General features: G+C 39.0%; 1 long non-coding RNA gene across 1 annotated transcript in view; it reads left to right on the top strand.

Moving 5' to 3' along the window:
• The first annotated feature begins 2,384 nt into the window (after window positions 1-2,384).
• LOC105383444 overlaps window positions 2,385-23,035 on the top strand; it is an 83,072-nt gene continuing 62,421 nt past the window's right edge. Inside the window, exons 1-2 of the long non-coding RNA XR_007267072.1 lie at window positions 2,385-3,300; window positions 9,625-9,653. This is a non-coding gene — a long non-coding RNA (uncharacterized LOC105383444). The remainder of the gene's footprint in view (window positions 3,301-9,624; window positions 9,654-23,035) is intronic.

The raw sequence follows: 23,035 nt of genomic DNA, 5'->3' as shown, positions 1-23,035 counted from the left end.
TGAGTTTAGATTATGTTCAACTCCACTATCTTGACACAAGAAATAGCATTCTGAGAACCTAATGATCTGTTATACCTACAAAGAGCGAAGGACATTAAATTAATAGAACAAAACAATAATGATACAGCCATAATAAAAGTTACAAATCAACTACAATAGCTCTCCACCGCAAGGGTTTAAGAGCTTTCTTTAATAAATCACTCCCGTCATTGAGGGAGTGAAAGGACCCTTGTGAAAGGAGGGTCGGGTTTTTTTGGCTCTTTTATAAAAGATAGATACAATTACCCGCACATTGATGTCGTTATTAGGGAGCTATTAATGATTTTGCAAGTCAGTTTGGTGGTCGCTTTTAATTTTTTGTTTTCTGAAAGTAGGTTTAGGAATGTCAATAGCAATTTTTGCGTCACTGATGAAGTATAGTTTGTAAATGTATTTTAAGGGCCCGTACAGGGTGACGTGCCGCGCCAATTTTGGGTTTTCAATGCTCTTCACACAGCACACGCAGTGACACGCACACATGTAAGTTTGCACAGTGGGTCGATAAACTTTTACTCGCCAACTTTATTGACAATTATGTTCAAGTACATTTTGGGTGATTTTAGGGTAAGTAAGTATAATTCTTACTTACACTGGTAGGCACCAGGAAAGAGTAGAAATTAATAGGGGTGCCACTTTACTCTATACTCGGAACCCGATTAGCTTTCTCAAACAAATGTGGTATTTACTTGTAGAAAGGTAACTAAAAGTATTAAAGTGTAGATAATAAGTTTCGGGCATCCTCCAGCCAACTGAACCCCGACGACAAAGCAAAGTAAATACATAGTGTCGCAAAAGGGCTATACTAAGCCAAAAGGGGATGACTCAAGGGGTCATTCTGAACAACTTTTGTTCTACGAGATTTGCAAATTCGCGAAAAAAAATATTCGTTTTCCATGGTAAAAAGTCACATGTCCAACAAAGTTTCTATGAAAAAGGTTTTTTTTTTGTTAATTTCCAAAACTCGTAGAGCAAAAGTTCAGAATGACCCCTTGAGTCATCCCCTTTTGGCTTAGTATAGCCCTTTTGCGACACTATGTATTTACTTTGCTTTGTCGTCGGGGTTCAGTTGGCTGGAGGATGCCCGAAACTTATTATCTACACTTTAATACTTTAACTGTCTTACTCCTTTTTACCCGACTGCCGAAGGAGGAGGGTAATGTTTTTTGATTGTATGTATGTATATATGTATGTTTGTCTGTTTCTTTGTTCCCTCCTGTAGCCTAAACGGCTTGATAGATTTTGATGTATGAGGTATTGTTAGAAGCGTATTGATGGCGCAATGGCTATAGGCTATGTGACGTTCCATTAAAATGTACATAGCGCCCTCTTGAGGACATAACGTGATGATCGAAAAAATAATAATTCAACTTTGCCGTGTAAGGTATCAAATGAAAGGACTTGATTTTCACATTACAAAAATATGCATATTGAAGGTATTTAAATAACAACACCAAAATTATTGAAATAAAAAATGATCATGAACTACCTACCGACGTAAAATTTCATAAAATAAAAACAACTAAAAAGTTACAAATAAAAATATACAATTATAAAAAACTAAAAACCTGACTGTACGCTAAAAACATGAAAACGAGTCCCAATGTTAATGGACAGTATCGCAGGCGGGGACCAACTTGACCGCCACTCAAGGCCGTTTTCTAAGTAACATTCAGCTAAATGGTGAACCCTCTGCTGGTATAATTTGTTTATATACCGCTTTTTCAATACCTGTAAGTACATTTTTTGGCATCATAATATTTTTACTTAATTTTAGGGTTTCGAACGTCAAAAGAAAAAAAGCAACCGTTATAGGATCTCTTTGTTGTCCGTCTGTCTGACTGACTGTCTGTCACCGCCCTTTTTCTCAGAAACGGGTAAAGATATCAAGCTTATATTTCGCATAGATGGGGAGTACCCCAAAAAAAATATTATGGTACTCCCTGTCCCACACAAGTAAATTAGGCTGAGTGACGTCACGGACGCCTACGACAGACGTTACTTGCGTACGGATATTTTGAATAAACAAATAAAAAACGGACGTGACAGTGAATAGTATATGTGTATTTTAAAGTTAACCTTATAACTAGATACATACATTGTTATCTACAGTTAAATCGCTCGATTTACAGTGAAAAAAGTGAATTACTTTATACAATTTGTCGAATTTGTTAACAAAAAGTGGTCATTTTGACATTGTTTTGACGCAAGGTACAGTTCGGTGACCAAAGTCTACCCAATACTTATTTATAACGTAAATCATCGGACATATTTTGGCGCCATCTAGCATCCACTCGCGGTACTACAATATACGCTTATATTCAACTTAACTGTACTTTCAACTAATTATGGCTAAGTGTGGCGGTTGCGGAAAATTCATGGGGCCAACAGGGGGCGCTAAATGCAACAAATGCAAGGTGATTTACCACCTGCCCTGCCTCGGTCTAACTGAGAAGGACAAGCTTCCCGTCACCTGGATATGCGTCGAATGCAAGCGACATGTCCCTAGGGACAACAGGGCGGACACCCCGGTCAGAGGCGCTCCCTCACAAGTAGAACCCGACGTCAATGAGGTGGTGTACACTGCAGAGGTCTCCGGCAACACCGCGGCCAGCGACCTGACGGAGGAGACCAAGGTCGAGCTGGGCCTTGAAATACGCCTCTTCAGGGACGAACTCCGCGCAGTCCGAGAGGAAATACGACAATTTCGTACTGAGATGTCGGATCTCAGGTCAGCGATGTCAGAAGCAGATAGCAGGCTGACTAAAATGGATGCCCGAGTAGTTGAATTAGAGACCAAAATGGCAGAGTCCGGAACTGGGAAGCTTGAAGAAATGATAGCTGACTTAAAATTAGAATTACAGGAGAAAGACCAGGACATGCTACTGAACGACCTAGAGTTCAGTCAAATCCCGGAAGAAAACGGCGAGAACCCATTGCAAATTGTGGCCCTGGTCGCGACTAAACTTGGCGTCAAGCTTGATGAGCGGGATATAGTCAGCGCCGAGCGAGTGGGGCCGCGTCATCGTTCCGGCCGAGCTTCGGGAGAGAGCGGGGAGGGCGCGGGGGCGGGCGGCTCGGTGGAGCGGCCTCGGCCTCTCGTGGTGCGAGTGACGCGGCGTGCGCTCAAGGACGAGCTAATAAAAAGCGCTCGCGTCCGCCGCGGAGCCACCACCGCCGACCTAGGCCTGTCTGCCGCCCCCCGCCCCTTCTACGTCAACGACCGGCTGACCAAAACCAACCGGCTTCTCTTCAACAGGGCACGTGAAGCAAAGAAGCAGCTTCACTGGCGCTTTGTGTGGACGAAGCAGGGAAGGGTGTATGCCCGGCAGGAGGAAGGCAAAGCTCGTCACTGGATTCGTTCAGAGGGAGACCTGACACGGGTTTTTGGTTCAGCCCTGGTGTCTTGAATATGTCGGTCTATGAACTGTATGCCTATTGTTGCTATTTATGCGACTTAAATGTATTATTGTTAACTAGCGAGATCACCTGTTTTACTATTGCCTATATGTATCTGTATTTGTATGTTTGTGTTGCTACTGTTACAATGTTACTCTTTTTGTGTCTTTGTGGCTGTTTCTCGGTGGTAATTGCGGAAAGACGGGCTGACTTGCATTATAGTTATATAATATGTACTATGTTTGACCACCTATACAATATAATTTCATACTTATTACACAATATAAAATGCCGATAGATAAATATTTTTCAGTTGGACTTTTCAATGCGGGATCACTAGGTACCAAACATGATGAATTTATTGTAGCAATGCAGCGACACAAAGTGGACGTAATGGCTATTAATGAAACTTGGTTACGTGCTCAAGAGGAAGGCAAGGCCCCCGTGATACCCGGGTATCGTCTGCGACACCTGCCCCGGCCTCGTCGCGCTCGCGGCACCCGCGACCCCGACAGAGGAGGAGGGGTAGGGTTTTACGTGAGACAAGGGTTAAGCGTACGAGTATGTCCTCACCCTCCAACCCCCTCAGTAGAACAAATGTGGCTCCGTTGCACGGTTAACTCGGTCAAAATCTTAATAGGAACCGCATATCGACGTCCGGTACAGGATGTAAATATTTTTTTGGACGGACTAAGCACATCAATCTCTTCTTTTTCGCAATATGATAAGATTATACTGGCTGGTGATTTTAATATTGATATGTTAAATATAACAACTGACAAATACAGACAGCTCCGTGACTTTGTGCACAGTTTTAGTCTTACACAAATAATATCAGAACCGACGCACTTTACCAACACTTCATCCACGCTCATAGATATTGTGTGTACTGACGCCAGAGTACGTACTGTGGAGGTCGATCATGTTCCAACACTAGGCAATCACGCAATGATTTTAGTTCAATTTCATATTAAAAAAAATAAACCGACTCCAAGATGGGTCAAGTATAGACCACTGAACGACATTGTCTTAGAAATTTTTAACAACGACCTTAACGAAATTAACTTTGACGGCATTAAAATGTTGCAGGACGTAAATAAGATGATCGAAGCTCTCAGCGACTGTATTAATGGTTTATTTGAACTACATGCTCCTGAAAAAACTGTACAAATAAAAGAATTCAAATACCCATGGATCACGGATAATGTTAAGCTTATGATGAGACTCCGAGATGAAGCTCACCGCCGATTTAAAAAAACTAAATTCCAGTTATTTTGATGTGTATCCTTTTTTTTTCTTTGTTGTTTTGTACATAAGTATGTGTTCCTTTTCTTTAAATCTGTATTTTTTTTGTTGTTGCTGTTTATGTGTCGAAAAAATGTATCTTTATCTTCAAATCACGCCATCTATCGTTTGTTTTTTTTTGTGGCTACTGTCTATAGAAGAAATTCCGTCATTGACAATTTTACGTTACGAATTTATTTTTATTTATTTTATTTTTATTTTTACATTTTCGTGGAGAATCAACAGCATTTTGTTAATAAATAATTATTACTTATGAACACATAACAACTTGATGCCATTAACAGAATGAACTTAGTAAACCCAGTAAACCTAACACATCCAGAGGAAAAACAAAATCTCTTTCTCTCTCTCTGAAAAACATACTTAATAGCCCAAACTCGATGCTTTTAGCTATTAACATCTTTGAAATAAAATTGAGCCACCATCGTGTTACTGCCCTCATCAGATCCTCACGAGACCATACCTCAACCAGCACCAAGAGACTGTATTTTTGATCCCTAACCTAATGTTCGTGCGTATTGTCATCACTTAGATCCATTCGCTATATTCCTGCTCCTCATCAGACCTTTACGAGACTGTTATGTCACGAGAATATTGCACACTATCTAATTTAATTTAATGTATTGAATATACTGGAAGAATTATGCTTCCTCAATTTCAAATCAAATTATGTTGGTGTCATAAAAGTTGAAAAAGTGCAATGACAACCAATGTGCAGTGATTTTGTATCTGTACACGATAAGATCGCGAGCTGTCAGTGCTGCCTAAACCGACGTGACCCTTCTTTGGAGGCCAGCGGCCAACTGAGTCAAACGTCACTTGTGTTTATGATTTTATAACACAGAAAGCCGCCATAGATATTTGTATGAAGATTTGAGGGAAAAAAATTGCTCAAGTTTGGGATTAATTTACACAAAATAAGTGTGTGTTTATTAAAAAACAAGGTATTTAGCGCCTAGTCCAAGCCTTTAACTTTATAATATGATAAAAATCATATGAAAATTCTTTATAATTACGACACAGTTGTTACAATACGGGAGTGTGATTGACTGGTTTTTCTTGATATTCTGAAATTAATTTACAGTTATCCATAATCATTTACTTAAATTCGAATGATTCAGCACCTAGCTAGACTCTTCAACTACCTGTGTGATTTTTTTCAAGGCTGTAGAGCATCATTTACTACATAATTCTATGACAATGCCAACCCTCGATTCCCTATTGCAGACCCTTAAGGGCTTATTTCACAAAGTTGACACTAGCGTTAAGTTCCTTTCTGCAACTCAGCCTATGTTACTCAAGTCAATGTATACACTCAAGAGTACCTAATAAAAAAGTCCCACTTACAAAAAGGCGACATCAAATGACCACAATATTTTTTTTAAACATTTAATTAAGTATTGACATGATTTGATCAAAATATTGGTTTTAATTGGTAATATTTTGATGTGCTGTTAAGATTACTTCAATAATGCAGACGGTGTCATTATATAAGCTCTTCTTTTCCGCTTACAAGTAATTTTGTGCTATTGTCACTGGAATGTTTTTATTGCTCGTGAGTGTATCTTTTTAATCGTCCATTAGTTACAGTAGTTATTGAGTTTATTTATTAATATTAGTATAGAAATGTAGACGGCGTGTGTTCCTCCGGATGATTGTGAAGGTCGGCTGCCTGTTTGCCTTAAAATCTCCAAGCCAATCGCACAGGCTGCTTGCGGTGAGGCCTCGGTGGCGCGGCAGCAATCATCGGTCGATTACTTTAGCAGCTTTAGCTTAATAAAAATAATGCTGACATCAATGTAATGAGATAGAATCGTGGATAACGCAGAAACTTCGTTTTTCCTAAGCTAGAGTGACTCTCTATGTACTTGATTGTTGAGTTGAGTGATCATAATAATGATTTTCCGAAGTTAAAAGCCAATGTCTGAAATATAGGAAAGTGACGAATGAAGTAAACTTACTTCCTAGTTTATTCATTATTGATTTTGTACGAATACTAATACTAAGGCTACGTTTTTTGACTATGTATTAAGTACAGTATATTACTTATAATATCTAGGTTCCTAATCTTAATTACTATAATTATAGAATAAGTTATAGTGTAAGTTAAATTCATAAACTAATAAATAGCTACGAAACTCGTAGTAGCTCGCTACGAAAATTCGTAGCAAATGCATTTGTCTAATTAAAAAGACATCAACGGGGTATTGGAACTTTCAAACTATTCGTCGCCGACGCCGACTGAGTGAGCGGTGGATAGTATGTAGTACGTAGTTTTGTGTTTACTGTACACAAATTAAATGGTAATGGATTAACAGTTTGCCTACTGGGAACGCCAAAATATTAAATAAACCCAAAATTGGAAAAGTATAACTATATTTTTTGTCATCGTTATTATACATGAATTTTAGAACTGGGTAGACGAAATAAAGGCCGTAAAATTTAAAAATAGCCATACTATACATTTTTTATTGTAATATCTACAAACCTAAGCTATTCGGCAGGAATTTTTAACCCTTCCTATACCTGCTGTCAGGCGCGGGTGACGTCACGAGTCAAACTCGATTCTCACTTTTGCCCGATCAACTCCAATTTGCCGTCCATTTGAAAGCTGCAACTGTGAAATAGAATCAGATATACATCCTCTGTATCAAAGTAGGTACTCTGCCCGTTGCATATTTATGGGGTCAACGGAATCCGGCGATAAAAGCACAAATAGCCGGCGAACGAACGAACGGGCCGGGTAATAGTGCACGCACCATTACTCCAGGACATTTGCCGCCGCGGTCCAAATGATATAATTTACCATATTATTTTCATTTGCCGGAGGCTGCAAGCAAACAGCGTTTGGCGCAAGCGGCCGCGTCTCCAATTTTTTAAGTGTGGCTGAAAATAAATTATGTAGAAAATGGGGAAGAAACGCGAGCGGACAAACAAGACACTCGGCGGGACAGAGAGGTGCGGTGCGAGCGAGACGGAGCACTCTCGCCCCTCCCACACCCCCCGCCGCGGGGAGGGGGGGAAGGCCTCACCATTTTATTGTCACTTACACAAGACAACGAAATTTGAGTCAGCGCACTGATTAAAGAAGCAGACGCTGAAGCGATTGCTTATAAAGTATTAACCGGCTTATTTTGGATTGTCTAAGAATATTTGATAATAATGTCGCCTTATCCGCCGGCTGAGCGAGTGCCGAGCGCTCTGTTGTCGGCTCTTTTGTTTGTTTAGAAACAAATTACCGATATTAAATTACTTATTTTGGTATAGTTTTAGATAACCTCTAAGTCACTTTTTCTAACACACTTATTTATTATATTATCACACCGTATACCTATCTTAATTTTAGAAAGAAGCCTTCCAACTAAATAACAACTTGATTTATCTCGTAAGGTACCTATAAACTAATTAGTAATTAGTAGGTGTAAGTATTTATGCTCACGAAGTTACATTACCGTCCTAATCAAAGTTAGTAGCGTTAAGTGGCTACGACACGTTGCGCGTAGCAATCGCCACTACGGCGTAGCCGCGTAGCAATATCAACAGTTATTAGTGTATACATACGTATAGTATACCTAATTAAATTAAATGGTGGTCTTTTGTTTTTATACAAAATTAATAAGTACCTACTATAAAATAATTTGATTTAATTAAAAATTCAAGCTCAATGTAAATGTGAATCTGCGTGATGGGAAAAGGTTCAAGTTTAATAAAGCAGTTTAGACCTAAGGAGGTATGGCAAAATGATGAATTGTTGAAGAAAACAAATGATAAATAGTATAAATCCTATAGATGTAATATTAGGATAGGCTAGGTTGATTCCTCTGACAGGTCACAATTTGGTTTGCACAATAAATGGGCTAATTAATTACATTTCATTCGATACAACCCATACAATATGTCGATAACATTATAGGATATCTCTATAAAACTAAAACCTCTCCTTAACATCACAAGAATCACCTTAGCTGAGGGTTAGTTCATAAACTGTGAGACGTAACACAATACACGTAAACACGTACAGCACAGGTTAAGCACCATCGGTAGATAAACGCGTTAACTCCGTGTAACGAACTAATTCATTTGTCGAACTCTATCACCTCAGATACCTTGTTAACCCTCGTTAGTTGCGGGTAGATGGAGAACTAATTTCTTCTACATTGTCGGTGAGTTAGTAAATTAAATAAATAGGTTAGGTACGTAGAAAGTGGATTAAAAATTACAAAAAGCTGTATAAGTAAAGAATAAGAGCGTTTTGATAAATGTATTAATTTCTTTTGCATCCCAGAGGTATCCGAAACTCTTAAACCCCTGTGCCGTCCGACCGTAAATTAAACATAATCCGTCTCGGTCACTTAATCCTATTCGTTTTAAAGCAATCTTTTTCAGCAGCCCGAGAGCGCCGTAAAAAGTATTTCCAAACGTATAAATAATTTACGAAAACGAGGACATAAAGTTTGCGAACGACCCCCGCTAGCGGCATGCAAATCAAGTTGCGACCGCGCCGCAACAAAGTCACTACCGCCGTCTCTTTCACACGTATACAGAAAACTGGAGAACGAAAGAGGGAGGTGACAAAGATAGGATTATGGTAGATATAGGAGTGAGCGAGAGGGTGTGAGTAGTTGCGTTCGGTTAAGTGAATCAGTGTTCGGGCAAGCTATTAAATCAGGGAGCGGGGAGGCGCGGTGCTAAAATGCTCTTTACGGACGGGTGGGGTTTTGTTTGTCGAGGGCGGTTTCTGAACGCGGCTCGTTCGGGAACGCCGGCCGCCAGTCGCTCGGCGCCGCGACTCGCGACAACTCGCGAGTTTCTGGACGAATGTGACAGCGCGATCTGTGCGCGGTTTTGACGTGTAGTTTGGCGGGAAAACTTCCCGCCCACAAGGTGACAAAATATTTTCGGACGCAAACAAGGTGGGTTGGAAAGTGATATTTTTTAATCTTATTTACATCGTTCTATGATTGGACAAATAAGTCTTGAACAATTTTAATTTTATCTTTTAATGAACTAAAATTTTCTGAACTTCCGATATGCTCAAAGCAAATTATACAATATCAGACTTTGTACTGTTTATTGATTTTAAAACTGCAAAATTCGAATTCGATTTATTGGGGTTAAAATGCCGTACTTATTTATATTTCCTATTAAAAAAGGCTTTAAACAACCGCTCCGCTCGCCGCACCGTCACTAAAAACCTCATCAAATCAGCGGTAGTGTATCACACTTATAATAAATAATAAATAAATAATAAATAAATATGTGGGGACATCTCACACACGGCCATCCGACCCCAAGCTAGGCAGAACCTGTGTTATGGGTGTCGGACAGCTGATATATCTACACAAATACATAGATAGATAGATACTAAATATAAATATCAACACCCAAGACCCGAGTACAAATATCTGTCTTTAAACAAATATCTGCCTCAGCCGGGAATCGAACCCGGGACCTTCGGCTCAGTAGTCAGGGTCACTAACCACTACGCCATTCGGTCGTCAAACTTAACATTCATAAACTTAATAAAATAATGAATTAATAATAATAATAATTAATTATTTTATTCGAGTAACAAGACTCAGATATTGTTATATAGTAGACATGAATTAACCTTTTGTTATAGATTTTTATTGCGCTTGATTTCATGGGTTTCAACCGGCACATTTCTTTATTTTAAAGTTTTCGTGGAGAACCCACAGCATTTTCTAAACACTTTACAAAATAACATAATAATAACTTGATGCCATTAATAGGTCCCCGTATATAATACAAAAATATACAGTGACTGAAGGTAGGATAAGGGCACATAATTACATTATGAATAATCTAAAGCGCTAATATACTCAAGAGATATTTCGCAAAGCAATTAATTGCTAGCAGAGTAAAAGTCAATAATTCGCTTTCGAGACGACTCTCTGTTCAATTACTAGTAAATACAATTGAAATGTAATATGTGTGGCGTCGGCGCCTCGCCAATTGTGTGGCGCTTGTCTGATTGAGTCATATCTACATATCATTTAATATCATACATACACGATAGGCCTATTATAGGTATATACTTTATAGGTATTTTAGGATGCCATAACCGAAAGGCTGAAACGGAACTCTTATAGTGTTGTATGTGTGTGTGTGTCCGTTTGGATGTCATAGTCGATTTGACCTAAACTATCACGATTGAATACTTAGTTGGAACTTGCAGATAGGTATGCTGTTAATAGTTTTTGATTTTCATACAAAAAATATGTGTTTTGAAGCGTATCTATCTATACACAGACATTAAGTTATGAATCTTAAAAAAAAGATTAGCGTGTACCTATAAGCTTACATCTTTTTAAATGCAAAATGTCTAAAATAAAAAAACATATTATAAGTTGTAATTATTTTTGCTACGCATTCGTAGCGCTACGGCTGCTACGGACTGCTACGCCGCCGCTACGGATTTCCACACTTAGGGGCCAGTTAAACCATACATTTAATATTAAAAAATTACATTTGTAGAGACAATTGAGAACCTGCTCTTTTCTTTCAAAGTCATTAAATTAAATCAGGTGCTGTGCTGTCTAGCTTAACCAGTAGGTAATGAGAAAAACTAAAAAAAGACAGCAACTACCTATTTAAATTATATGTATTGAATGCAGGTGCAAGACACTCTGACTTGTGAGTTTAAAATATTACCTATATTGTGTTAGATAAAAGATAACATTAATAATATTTAAAGATTTTTAAGTAGTAAAATTTAAATTCATTCAATGCAATTGATACAAATTACAATTCAAGTATACGTTTCGATAAATGTGACATGACGCTCTATTGATATTTACCAGTGGTTCTCAAACAATTGTTTTTTGAAATCCACCGCCACGATCTAAACTTTAAATTTCCGTCGGTATTATAAAACAAATTTAAATATATAAAAAATAAAATAATCATTACCCAGTACGAATAAACATAGTCGTGTAGACAAAAACCTTAATCACAAAGTAAATAATTAAATCTTCTTCTTAGCTATTTTAGTTCTAAAGGGTGTACGACTCCTAAATAATTTAATATTAAATGCAGTGTTATGATTACCTAAACTGTCAGTTACACCAGTTACCCGTAGAGTAGATTTTTTTACTAACTGTCAGTTCCGATATCTCTATCTGCCGATGACTGGTAGTTACTTTCATACTATTTTGACATCAAAAGTTACAACCTGTCAAAATCGTATGAAAGTCATCGGTAGATAGAGTTATTAAAAGTGGCAGTAAGACTTTTAGATTTTGTATTACATGAGCCTCCATGTTTGAAAGTTTGACAACCACAATCAGACAATCAATAATATTCAATAATAACATCGTCGCAGCTCGTTTATTCAATATCGGAGTTTTATAAACCGTAATCGAGATCAATTGGCCAGTTTAAATTTCCTATTAATGACATTGAATGGTTCAATCGCAACAATCAAATCGATGGAATATCATGTAGGAATTAGGTGAGTCTCTTGCGCAATAATTTTATTGTCAAGATATTGTAGGTGCAGTAATAATTAGGAATATATATATAAAAAGGAAATGTAACTTCCTTTTTATTATTATTATTATTACATTTACGGAATACAGTATATTCGAATTTCTTATATTCCGTTTAAAGGTAAGCGTCCACCTATTTGGCATAGTATGCACGGAACCATTGCTGCATGTACGGTGGCCTGCGCCTAAAAGTATACAGGCGGAGTTTTTAAAATAGCGATCTTAAGCTCACATGCTGCTCAAGCCCATCCATATAAACACCACTGCTACACACATCACACACAACACGTCCCCAGATTTATAACAGATGTAGCTGGTCCCTTCATCATCAGGGATCGCTATTTTAAAAACTCCGCCTGTATACTTTTAGGCGCAGGCCACCGTACGTGTACAAACTGTATAGACTGATGGGAACTTAAATTACTTAATAAGTTTATTTAATATAGGTTCTTTCATTATTCAATATATATACTTATTACTTATGATAAGTAATAGCAAAGTAATTTTGCTTTTCGAAAAAGTATTTAAAAATATAATTAGTAGGTATGTTATGATAATAGTAAAGCATTTATTTTGTGTGCCGACAAAGTATTTAAAAATATTACGAGTAGGTATGTTACAGGTCTTAGTAAACCCAATTTTTACGTAAACAATATTTTACGAAACGTTACGTGGCAGCCCTGGGTTAACGTGTCACTCATTATTATAGTAACTCGCCCTGGGGAGGTCTGTAATCGATTTATTCGACCCGACACCCGAATTCGATACTTTTGAACAATTATATTCACCAGTGCACTGTGTAATTAATTAACTTACAATATCTCGCCAGTTTGCAATGCCTCATTGGTTAATGTTGGTCGGTGGTGTTTCATGTTGCTTTCAGGTTACCTTTGAGGAGTCTGTTGGTATTTTCCGCTACTTAAAAGACAGTTGCAACAAATCGCACACTATAATTTTCTATTTAGACCTCAAACATATATATATGCGACATTTTCGAGGCTCCGTCATAAAAAACGTTAATATGGCATGAATCATGAATACAGTAGGTGATGTTCAAAGACGCCTTTTATTTATATTTGTTAAATTTTCGATGTTGAGAATAACATGTGAATTTACTTATTTGCTAAATAATTGCGTAAGCATCGCCTTTTAAAAAACCGACGAAGTCCTTTCACGACCACGGTGACAAACCATAGTCCTACTAATGGATTAGTGTTTGTCATCGACACGGCGAAATAAACAATTCAGTTATATTGTCTTCTAGGTGGCTGAAGTAGTAATTCAGCAAAGATAAAACAAGCATCAGAAGCGACTTCCTGATGCCGCTCATGATGACAATTAGAGCAATAACATCAATTAATGTGCGGACGCTCGCATACGTGCTCAATTCAATATACTCGCTGCGTTTATACTCAGTTTGATACATACTTGCTCATAGACTAGCGAATTCTAGATTGGGTAAAGAACACCTGTGTGACAAATTACAGCCCTCTTATTAAGATTCTAGAAGGTACAACAGAAATAAGTTTGTACAGACATTTCAGAGTCATTTTACCTCTGAGCCTCTAAAAAACAACAATGATACTAAATATAGAAGACAAATCAAAAAGTTATGATGACAATGATACTGAATATAGAAGAAGGAGTATCGGGAAGTCAAAACAAAGTACACTTGTCCAAAATTAATAATACACATGCAGATCTTCACACCCGAATCATACAATCGTAAGAGCCTTAAAAAACACTTGCATTTTGCACCTTGTTCGAAAGAAATAGGAGTCAATATCATGTGTCACATAATCGAAAACAACCGATGTGTCAAAGATTTCTATGCGCATTATCAATTTTGGAGCACTGTAATATTTATGAAGTAATCAAAAGTCAATTGTCAGTACAAGTTCGCGATAGGGGCCCAAGATAAGTATAATCCGACAAAATTAAAATGTCAAAGATACATAGTACCCAGTACGCATAGTGCCCATAGCTAACCGTACAACGCACATTGACAAGCGCTCATAGGACGTATCGTATCGCCGACGTACCAATTCAATTAAGCATCATTACGGTCCATTAGCAACCGGCGCGGGCATAGAGTAGGCACACCTTGTTCAGATGAGACAGTAGCATTGAGTATGAATTGTCATCCGAGTCCGCGTTGTTCTATGGACTGTAGTGTAGGATTGGAATAAAGATAACGATTTATTCTTTACTCAATATAGAAGTGCTTACTGAAATACAATATATAATACTTCAAAGAAGAAGAAGGAATGAGACTTATGTTGTGACATAATTATGATGCAACACTGGCCCCACGACGGGTAAGACTGAAGGTGAAGTATAAGGCCAACTAGCGCTGAGGAAAATAAAAATAAACATAACTTCCATTTGAAAGTGTTTTTTTCCGAAAACTGCCACTTTTCACGACCTCTTCATGATAATTACATTTTTTGAACCTTCCTCCCAATATCATAGTACTTAAGAAGAAAGTAGAATTTAAAGTATAAAACGCTAAAAACGGCTGTTTCTGATGGAAACGATATTAGGTATAATAGTTCTACAGCATTACTTAACACTAAATCCGCATGAAATATTTCCCTTCTGTCAGGGTCTGCATATTAACAAGCAATACACAAACAACTCAATTAGGTTGGCTACTTCTATATGCACAAAAGCGAGGCTAAAATAATGCCCCCTAGTATTTGGGTAGTGAGTGTAGTAGGTAATTTTGAAACGCACCCCCGTATTGGTAAGGCATAAGCTAGGTTTATACCAGAATGGATATTTAGATAATTAGGTGGGTACGTTATATAGGTTTAGGCAAAGTAATCATTATGAATTATAGATTGACGAAAAAGGTTTTCGGCGAAAAAGTATTGTTTCAATGTATCTGTTTTGGCTTTAAATCATTTTATAATACGAAATATCCGTGTAAAATTCACAATTTACTAAGCTAACAACAGTTCTTAATATCGATAATCTCATTTTTTACATAAAATAATAATCCTGATTACGAACGGCAATCCATAACAGAATTTCCATGAAGAAAATTGAATTATTTAACTCTCCGACGGCGGCGCGGTATCGGGAAAATTTCACTAAAATTGAAACTGATTCTGAGTATCGCATTATGATGGCATTATGGTGACGATTCCAATCTTTTACAGCGGTATTCTATGGCATAGATCTATACTTAGTGCCATTTTCTCCATAGTCGGTTAGAGCATAACCAGGGAGTAGTGGTTAACTTTTGGCACATCTGTCATGAATTTTATATGGAGATGACGTATAATTTATAAATCAATCCCTGTCGATTAGCTAACCGACAGTGGAGAAATTGGCATTTAAATTAACAATATGTGGAATGTGGTATGTTGTAGAAATAATAACTCACTAGGTAAATTATTAAACACAGTTTATTTGCACATCCACAAATTATAAGTTCTTTATAATTATCAATATAAGCACAAGCAAGCACTAGATACTATAGCACACAAGCAAGTAGAAAGCTAGTAAATTATTTAATGTAAGCGCGTAAATATTCGCGTAGGTATAGCGTGCGTAAAGCGACATGCACTCAGCGCGGTAGTGATTCTGGCACTGCGGGCGGCGCATGCGACGGACAGTCGCGAGCCCGTAATCTATTTTTAGAACAGGTGAGGCGGTGACGTAGTTGTCACTAGCGAGCGGCGACTTGTGTCCAGTGTATCAGCGGGACGGCACGACATCATTCTTCGTGACGTGAAGGTAAGTATTTAGCGTTTTATATTTTATTGATTATTTATTTACTTATTTGTTTTTAATGTTAGGTATTTATTATTATTGTTTATTTTACTTTTACTTTTTAGTTTAGTTAATTTAGATTTAGGTAGATATTTATACAATAAAAAATAGCTTGCTTTTATTTGTGCTTTTAAATTAGAATTTATACAATTAATAAAATATTAAATATGATTATAATTTTTATGAATTAATTTTAATTTTAAATTATTTTATTTTGTTTGATGTAGGTATTCCACTACATTACTCCCCCGCCGAGACTGTTACTACAGGCGATAGTTGACGAAGCGTACTTTTCTTCCACTTCTTGTAGTTCTCTCGGCTGTTTTTAGGATAGGTGTAGGTACATCTTTCTTAGTGACATCCGGTCTAGCGAGAACTTCCGGTCTAGTGTGAACTTCCGGTCTCGTGTGAACTTCCGGTCTCGTGGGAACATCTTTGTCATCTCTAGCTATGTGTGCTGGCTTTAGACGGTCGACTGTCACGGTGGAGATTTTACCTTGGATGTCGATTTTATACGTCTTTTTTCCGCGTTCTAAGACTTTGTAGGGACCTGTGTATGGAGAGTCAAGAGGTTTTCTTACTGCGTCAGTGCGAAGAAAAACGTACTCTGACGTTTGCAGATCCTTTGGCATGTAGAACGTCCTGGATGAGTGCCAGCTGGATGCGGTTGGAGTCAGGTTGGAGATGTGTTTGCGTAATCTGTCCGCGAAATCTGCAACATCTATGGCCTGGTTCTTAGATGGGGAAAAGAACTCACCAGGTAGTCGCAGAGGTTCTCCGTACACCAGTTCTGCAGATGATGACTTGACATCTTCCTTCCAGGCGCTGCGTATTCCGAGTAGGACCATCGGGAGTACTTCAGTCCAGTTGATGTTGGTGTGACATTTGATAGCAGCCTTCAGTTGCCTGTGGAACCTTTCGACCATACCGTTTGCAGCAGGATGATATGCCGTGGTTGGACGATGTTGAGCACCGAGGATGTTCGCGATGTTGCGGAAGAGGTGGGACTCGAATTGTCTGCCTCTGTCCGTGGTGATGGTGTTAGGACACCCGAAGCGTGCGACCCAGCCAGCGATGAACGTGCGGGCGCAGGTCTCTGCGGTGATGTCAGCCATAGGATACGCCTCAGGCCATCGGGTGAAGCGGTCGATGACGGTGAGACAGTATCTGGAATCATAAGAAACGGGTAAAGGCCCTACTATGTCCATATGAACATGGGAAAATCGTTGGGAAGGAACAGGAATTGGGGTGAGAGGAGAGGAAGTATGACGGGAAACTTTATTTCTCTGGCATTCTGTGCATTCTCTAGCCCATTGTTTGCAATCTTTGCGTATTCCTGGCCACACAAATCTATCTGAGATTAATTTGGCCGATGCTGATGCTCCTGGATGACTCAGACTATGTAAGACGTCGAAGGCTTTTCTCCTAAAGCTGGGTGTGACATACGGTCTGGCTTTAGGTGTTGATACATCACAATATAGGTGAAGTGGGCTTTCTGACATCTGTGTCTTTTCGAGTTTAAGTGCCGTGCCTTTGTGAAGGAGTTCTTGCAGCTCAGGATCTGTATCTTGAGAAGTTGCAAGAGCTTCATAATCGAAGGAATCAGTGACGGCGTCAACCCTTGAGAGTGCATCGGCGACCACATTATCGCTGCCCGAAACATATTTGATGTTGGTGGTAAATTGCGATATGTAATCTAGGTATCGAAATTGCCTTGGCGAACATTTGTCTCTTTTAGTCGTGAATGCGAACGTTAATGGCTTATGATCGGTGTAGATGTCGAAATCTCTAGCTTCTACCATATGCCGGAAGTATTTGATGGCTTCATAGATGGCGAGTAGCTCACGATCATAGGGGCTGTATTTTCGCTGCGACGGTTTCAGGGAACGAGAGAAAAAGGCAAGTGGCTGCCATTGTTGCTTCTTGTCCATTCTTTGCTGAAGAACTCCGCCGATCGCAGTATCTGATGCGTCTGTGAAGATGGCGAGTTCTGCTTCAGTGTGTGGGTGAGCTAGCATGGCTGCCTTAGCTAGGTGATCCTTGCATGCGTTAAATGCATCCATCATGTCCGATGTTAGTTCCACCGGTTGTGATCCACTCTTCTTAGAACCAGTTAGTGCTGCATTTAGTGGTGATTGGATCTTTGAGGCATTTGGGACAAATCGTCTATAAAAATTGAACATCCCAAGAAATCGACGGAGTTCCTTGACAGTCTTTGGGACTGAAAAATCCTGAACTGCCTGCACCTTACTCTGGAGAGGGTTGATGCCTTTAGAGGAAACCTCGTGCCCAAGAAAGGTTATTTTCGATTTGCCGAATTCTGACTTCGCCGAGTTGATGCAGATGCCATAGTCGCTAAGTCTTTTGAAGAGTTGACGTAAATGACCTTCGTGCTCGGCTTCAGTGGCTGAAAATATTAGCACATCGTCAACGTATCCATAGCAAAAATCGAGTCCTCTGAGCACTTCATCGATGAATCGCTGGAAGGTTTGCGCAGCATTTCTCAACCCAAATGTCATGAATGGAAATTCATACAGCCCAAATGGTGTTGTGATCGCTGTTTTGCAAATATCTTCAGGATTTACAGGGATCTGATTAAACGCCTTCACGAGATCGATTTTGGAGAAGATCTGACTGCCAGCTAGTTGATGAGTGAAGTCCTGAATGTGTTTTATTGGGTATCGATCCGGTACTGTGCGATCATTCAGGCGTCGGTAATCTCCGCATGGACGCCAACCATTGTCTTTCTTTGGTGCGATGTGAAGAGCAGAAGACCACGAGCTTTCAGATGGTCTCGCCACACCAGATTTCAGCATCGCTTCGAATTCCTGTTTCGCTATCTTCAGCTTGTCAGGTGCTAAGCGTCGAGGTGAAGAGAAGACAGGGGGTCCTGGAGTAGTCCTGATGTGATGGACGGTATCATGCTTGAGGGCCGGCTGAGAACCGTTTGGTCTGGTGATGTCCGGGAACTCTCTCAGTAAATTGTGATACCGTGTATCTCCGACGACTGACTTGACTGATGAGATAGTCGGTGTAGTCTGCGCCGATACTCCTTTTGATGAGAGTGACGTGGTGTTGTCTACAAGACGCTGGTTACGAACATCGACCATAATGTTGTAGAAAGACAAGAAGTCTACTCCAATGATGGCTCGAGTGACATCCGCAACAACAAATCGCCACGAGTAATCTCTCCGAAGTCCTAAGTTGAGCTCCATATGATAATAACCATAGGTGTCGATTACTGATCCATTGGCTGCGTAAAGATGGTAGTTTGTTTTTGGTCGTCTCTGTGGTAATGCAGACCGTGGAAAGACGCAGAGATCGCTTTCAGTATCAACGAGAAACTGCATCTTTGACTTACGATCTGTGACGAACAGGCGACCTGTAGCTTTGGGGCAATCGTCTGTCGCCATTATCGACCGCCCTGGTAGTTTTCCGACTCGGTGAAGTTGCAGGGTTTCAAACATTTGTTGGCCTTTGGTCCAAATTTGTAGTGGTACCAGCATGTTGGGTACTTGGAATTCCTGCGGCTTGAGTTGGATGATGACCGGGTCCGATTTTGTTGGTTTGACCTTGACCTTGACCTTGACCTTGAGCGATTTTGAAAGCGTTCAGTAGTAAGCTTTTTTACCTGACGTGTGAGCTCTGAGATCTGCATAACCATATCATTCCAGGCGGAGGCCGGTGGTTGACCTACAGCTGCAGCGGCTGATGTTGAAGTGCTGGCTACACCTGCGTATGGAGAAGTTATGTCGAATACACGATCGGCCAAGTCTGCTAAATCCTCCAACGTAGCACGGGGTTGGCTGGCTATAACCGTCTGGATGTTTTGAGGCATTCGGCCGGTCCAGATCGTCTTCAGGAACTCGTTGGGAAGATTTTCTCCTGCGAGGTTCTGTAAATGACGAAGAAATTGTGAAGGTTTCCTATCACCAAGCTCTTCGTGCATTAAAAGCTGCTGAACCTTCTTTTCATAAGAAGCAGATAATCTTCCGATTAATTCCGTCTTAAGTTTTTCATATTTGCCAGTAGCCGGAGGACTTCTAATTAAATCCTCAACAGCTGACGCATACTGTTCGTCAAGCTGAGATGTGACGCTATAAAATTTTGTGTCATCAGACTTAATACCAGAAAGTATAAACTGACCTTCTACTTGGGCAAACCATAGTGCCGGTTTCTGCGGCCAGAACGGCGGTATTTTTACACCGACACGGCATACTTCAGATGGTGCAGTGGAAACGCGATCTCTGACGTCGTCGTTGGTGTTGTTGCGGTCTTCCGTCTGGAAACTTCCCTTGTCAGTACTTGCCATCGTGGTCTTGTCTTTCTCCATAATTATGCTTCAGACGTTGAATGCTTCAGCGGGGTCACCAATGTGGTATGTGGTATGTTGTAGAAATAATAACTCACTAGGTAAATTATTAAACACAGTTTATTTGCACATCCACAAATTATAAGTTCTTTATAATTATCAATATAAGCACAAGCAAGCACTAGATACTATAGCACACAAGCAAGTAGAAAGCTAGTAAATTATTTAATGTAAGCGCGTAAATATTCGCGTAGGTATAGCGTGCGTAAAGCGACATGCACTCAGCGCGGTAGTGATTCTGGCACTGCGGGCGGCGCATGCGACGGACAGTCGCGAGCCCGTAATCTATTTTTAGAACAGGTGAGGCGGTGACGTAGTTGTCACTAGCGAGCGGCGACTTGTGTCCAGTGTATCAGCGGGACGGCACGACATCATTCTTCGTGACGTGAAGGTAAGTATTTAGCGTTTTATATTTTATTGATTATTTATTTACTTATTTGTTTTTAATGTTAGGTATTTATTATTATTGTTTATTTTACTTTTACTTTTTAGTTTAGTTAATTTAGATTTAGGTAGATATTTATACAATAAAAAATAGCTTGCTTTTATTTGTGCTTTTAAATTAGAATTTATACAATTAATAAAATATTAAATATGATTATAATTTTTATGAATTAATTTTAATTTTAAATTATTTTATTTTGTTTGATGTAGGTATTCCACTACAAATATACGTAACTACAAGATGGTGTGTCACATACAAAAACAAAGCAAAAGATTGTGCGCATTTCGTTTTAGGTTCAACCTAAGTTTTCAGCTGAAGTCACGGTTCTTGAAACAGAGTATTTACAGTTTTCCTCTGGTAGAAAATAATGTAATTGTATCTTAAGTATAGTGTTCTTTATCTATATTTTAAGCATACATTAAAACATTATAGTTGTTTTATTTTATAAACATTTAATTGTTTTACGTACTTGCTAATGTAGATTATAATAATTTTACTATGGTGACAAACCTAGCTATGATGGGTATGTCACCACAAAGAAGACGAAGGTATTTAGTACTTACCTAAGTATATATTTTTTTTCTAGTATATATTATGTAGGTACACTTCATTATGTATCCATTTTATATTGGAAACCAAGGTCAACCAGGACATATAATTAATAGGAGTTAAGTAAATTACAGTTCGCCACTCATTAAATAAACTATTTATAAACACTAAATAACTAATTAAATCAATAGCCGATAATTAATTATACGATTTAACACCGAAATGAACCAATACGCAATCAGTTCCAGCTAAGTCCGCAACATCAATTTGTAGCGATGCAAATATAATTTCCCCTCAAAATTGTATTTACTTTTCAGTTATGGGATGGGATGTTGTTTATATTGGCAATATCGCTTTGAAAGCTGGCTTTCAAATTGGCAAATCGAATGAGCGGGCCTATGGAACACTCCAATCATTTGATTAGTTAATCAAAACATTTTATTTCATTGAAATTGAGGAGTAAATAGAAGAATTAAGATGATGATATGATAATATTCATCGTTCGCGCCTCTTGTAGTGTGGGAAGATGGCGGCTTGTTGTCTCAAAGATGTCGCATTTCCGGTTCTCGAGACTGTGGTGACGATTATCTCACCCTTGGTGTTCTCTGGCTGTTCACTGTAAGTCAGTGCTTCACTAGAAAAAAACTAAACAAACCTCTATGGACCTTTTTGAATTTCGAACGAACGTTCTTTTGTTTTAGAATTCTGTTTAAAAAGAAAATGTGTTCTTGAACTTTTTATATCTGAGTCTTTCTTAATAAATTGAATGTGAATAGACATGATTTGGATGATTAAATAAGTGCCTAAAGAAGATGTTTATCTAAAGTTTAATAAAAAAAGTACTACGCAGTTGCTTTAGGTAAATATGATTTAAGTATGTACTTACCTAAATATCCTTTGATACTCCAGCTTTCTGAAACTTTTAACAGCCCTCTGTTTTAAAACAAAATGTCATCAATGATAAATGATAATAATTATTACCTATGTACACTAATATATCACCATGTCAAGGCCACCTCGCGCACAGGGGTCACTCTGACCTACGGAAAATGCAGAATGCTGATTAACCACAACTCTATTCCATCGTATTAAACGTAGCTTTCCCGTAATGACTCCGTTATTTACAGACACTTTATTGCATACAAAAAATATACACAGACAAAAATACAAATTAAGAAAATTTTGTACACAAAGGCGGGCTTATTGCCAAAAAGCAATTTCCTCCAGCCAACCCTTGGTTGGTGAAGAACTACTGTAAACTGATGTCCGTTCGTTCGTTTTGATCAAGCTAAAGTAACCCCCTGGAGCGGATGCGGCGGGCGGTGTGACGTTGTAATGTGGTAATAGGTTAATAATATAATCGCGATTAGGGACCCACGCGCCGGACGCGCCGCCGCGCAATGCCGGCTGCAGTCGCAAGCGCAAGGCGAATATTTTGCGCTTGTATCATCATCATCAGCCTATAGCAGTCCACTGCTGGACGTAAGCCTCTCCTAAAGCACGCCACTGGATGCGATCTTTAGCGTTCCGCATTCAATCATATCCAGCCACCTTTCGCTAGTCGTCACCCCATCTAGTCGGAGGGTGTCCCACACTATGTTTGCCTACTCTCGCATGCATGAAGAAAATTAGCGATAG

Source organism: Plutella xylostella, chromosome 3 (genome assembly GCF_932276165.1).
Source record: "Plutella xylostella chromosome 3, ilPluXylo3.1, whole genome shotgun sequence".
Classification (NCBI taxonomy): domain Eukaryota; kingdom Metazoa; phylum Arthropoda; class Insecta; order Lepidoptera; family Plutellidae; genus Plutella; species Plutella xylostella.
The sequence above is the reverse complement of the archived record's forward strand: the minus strand, read 5'-3'. Positions and strand labels throughout refer to the sequence as shown.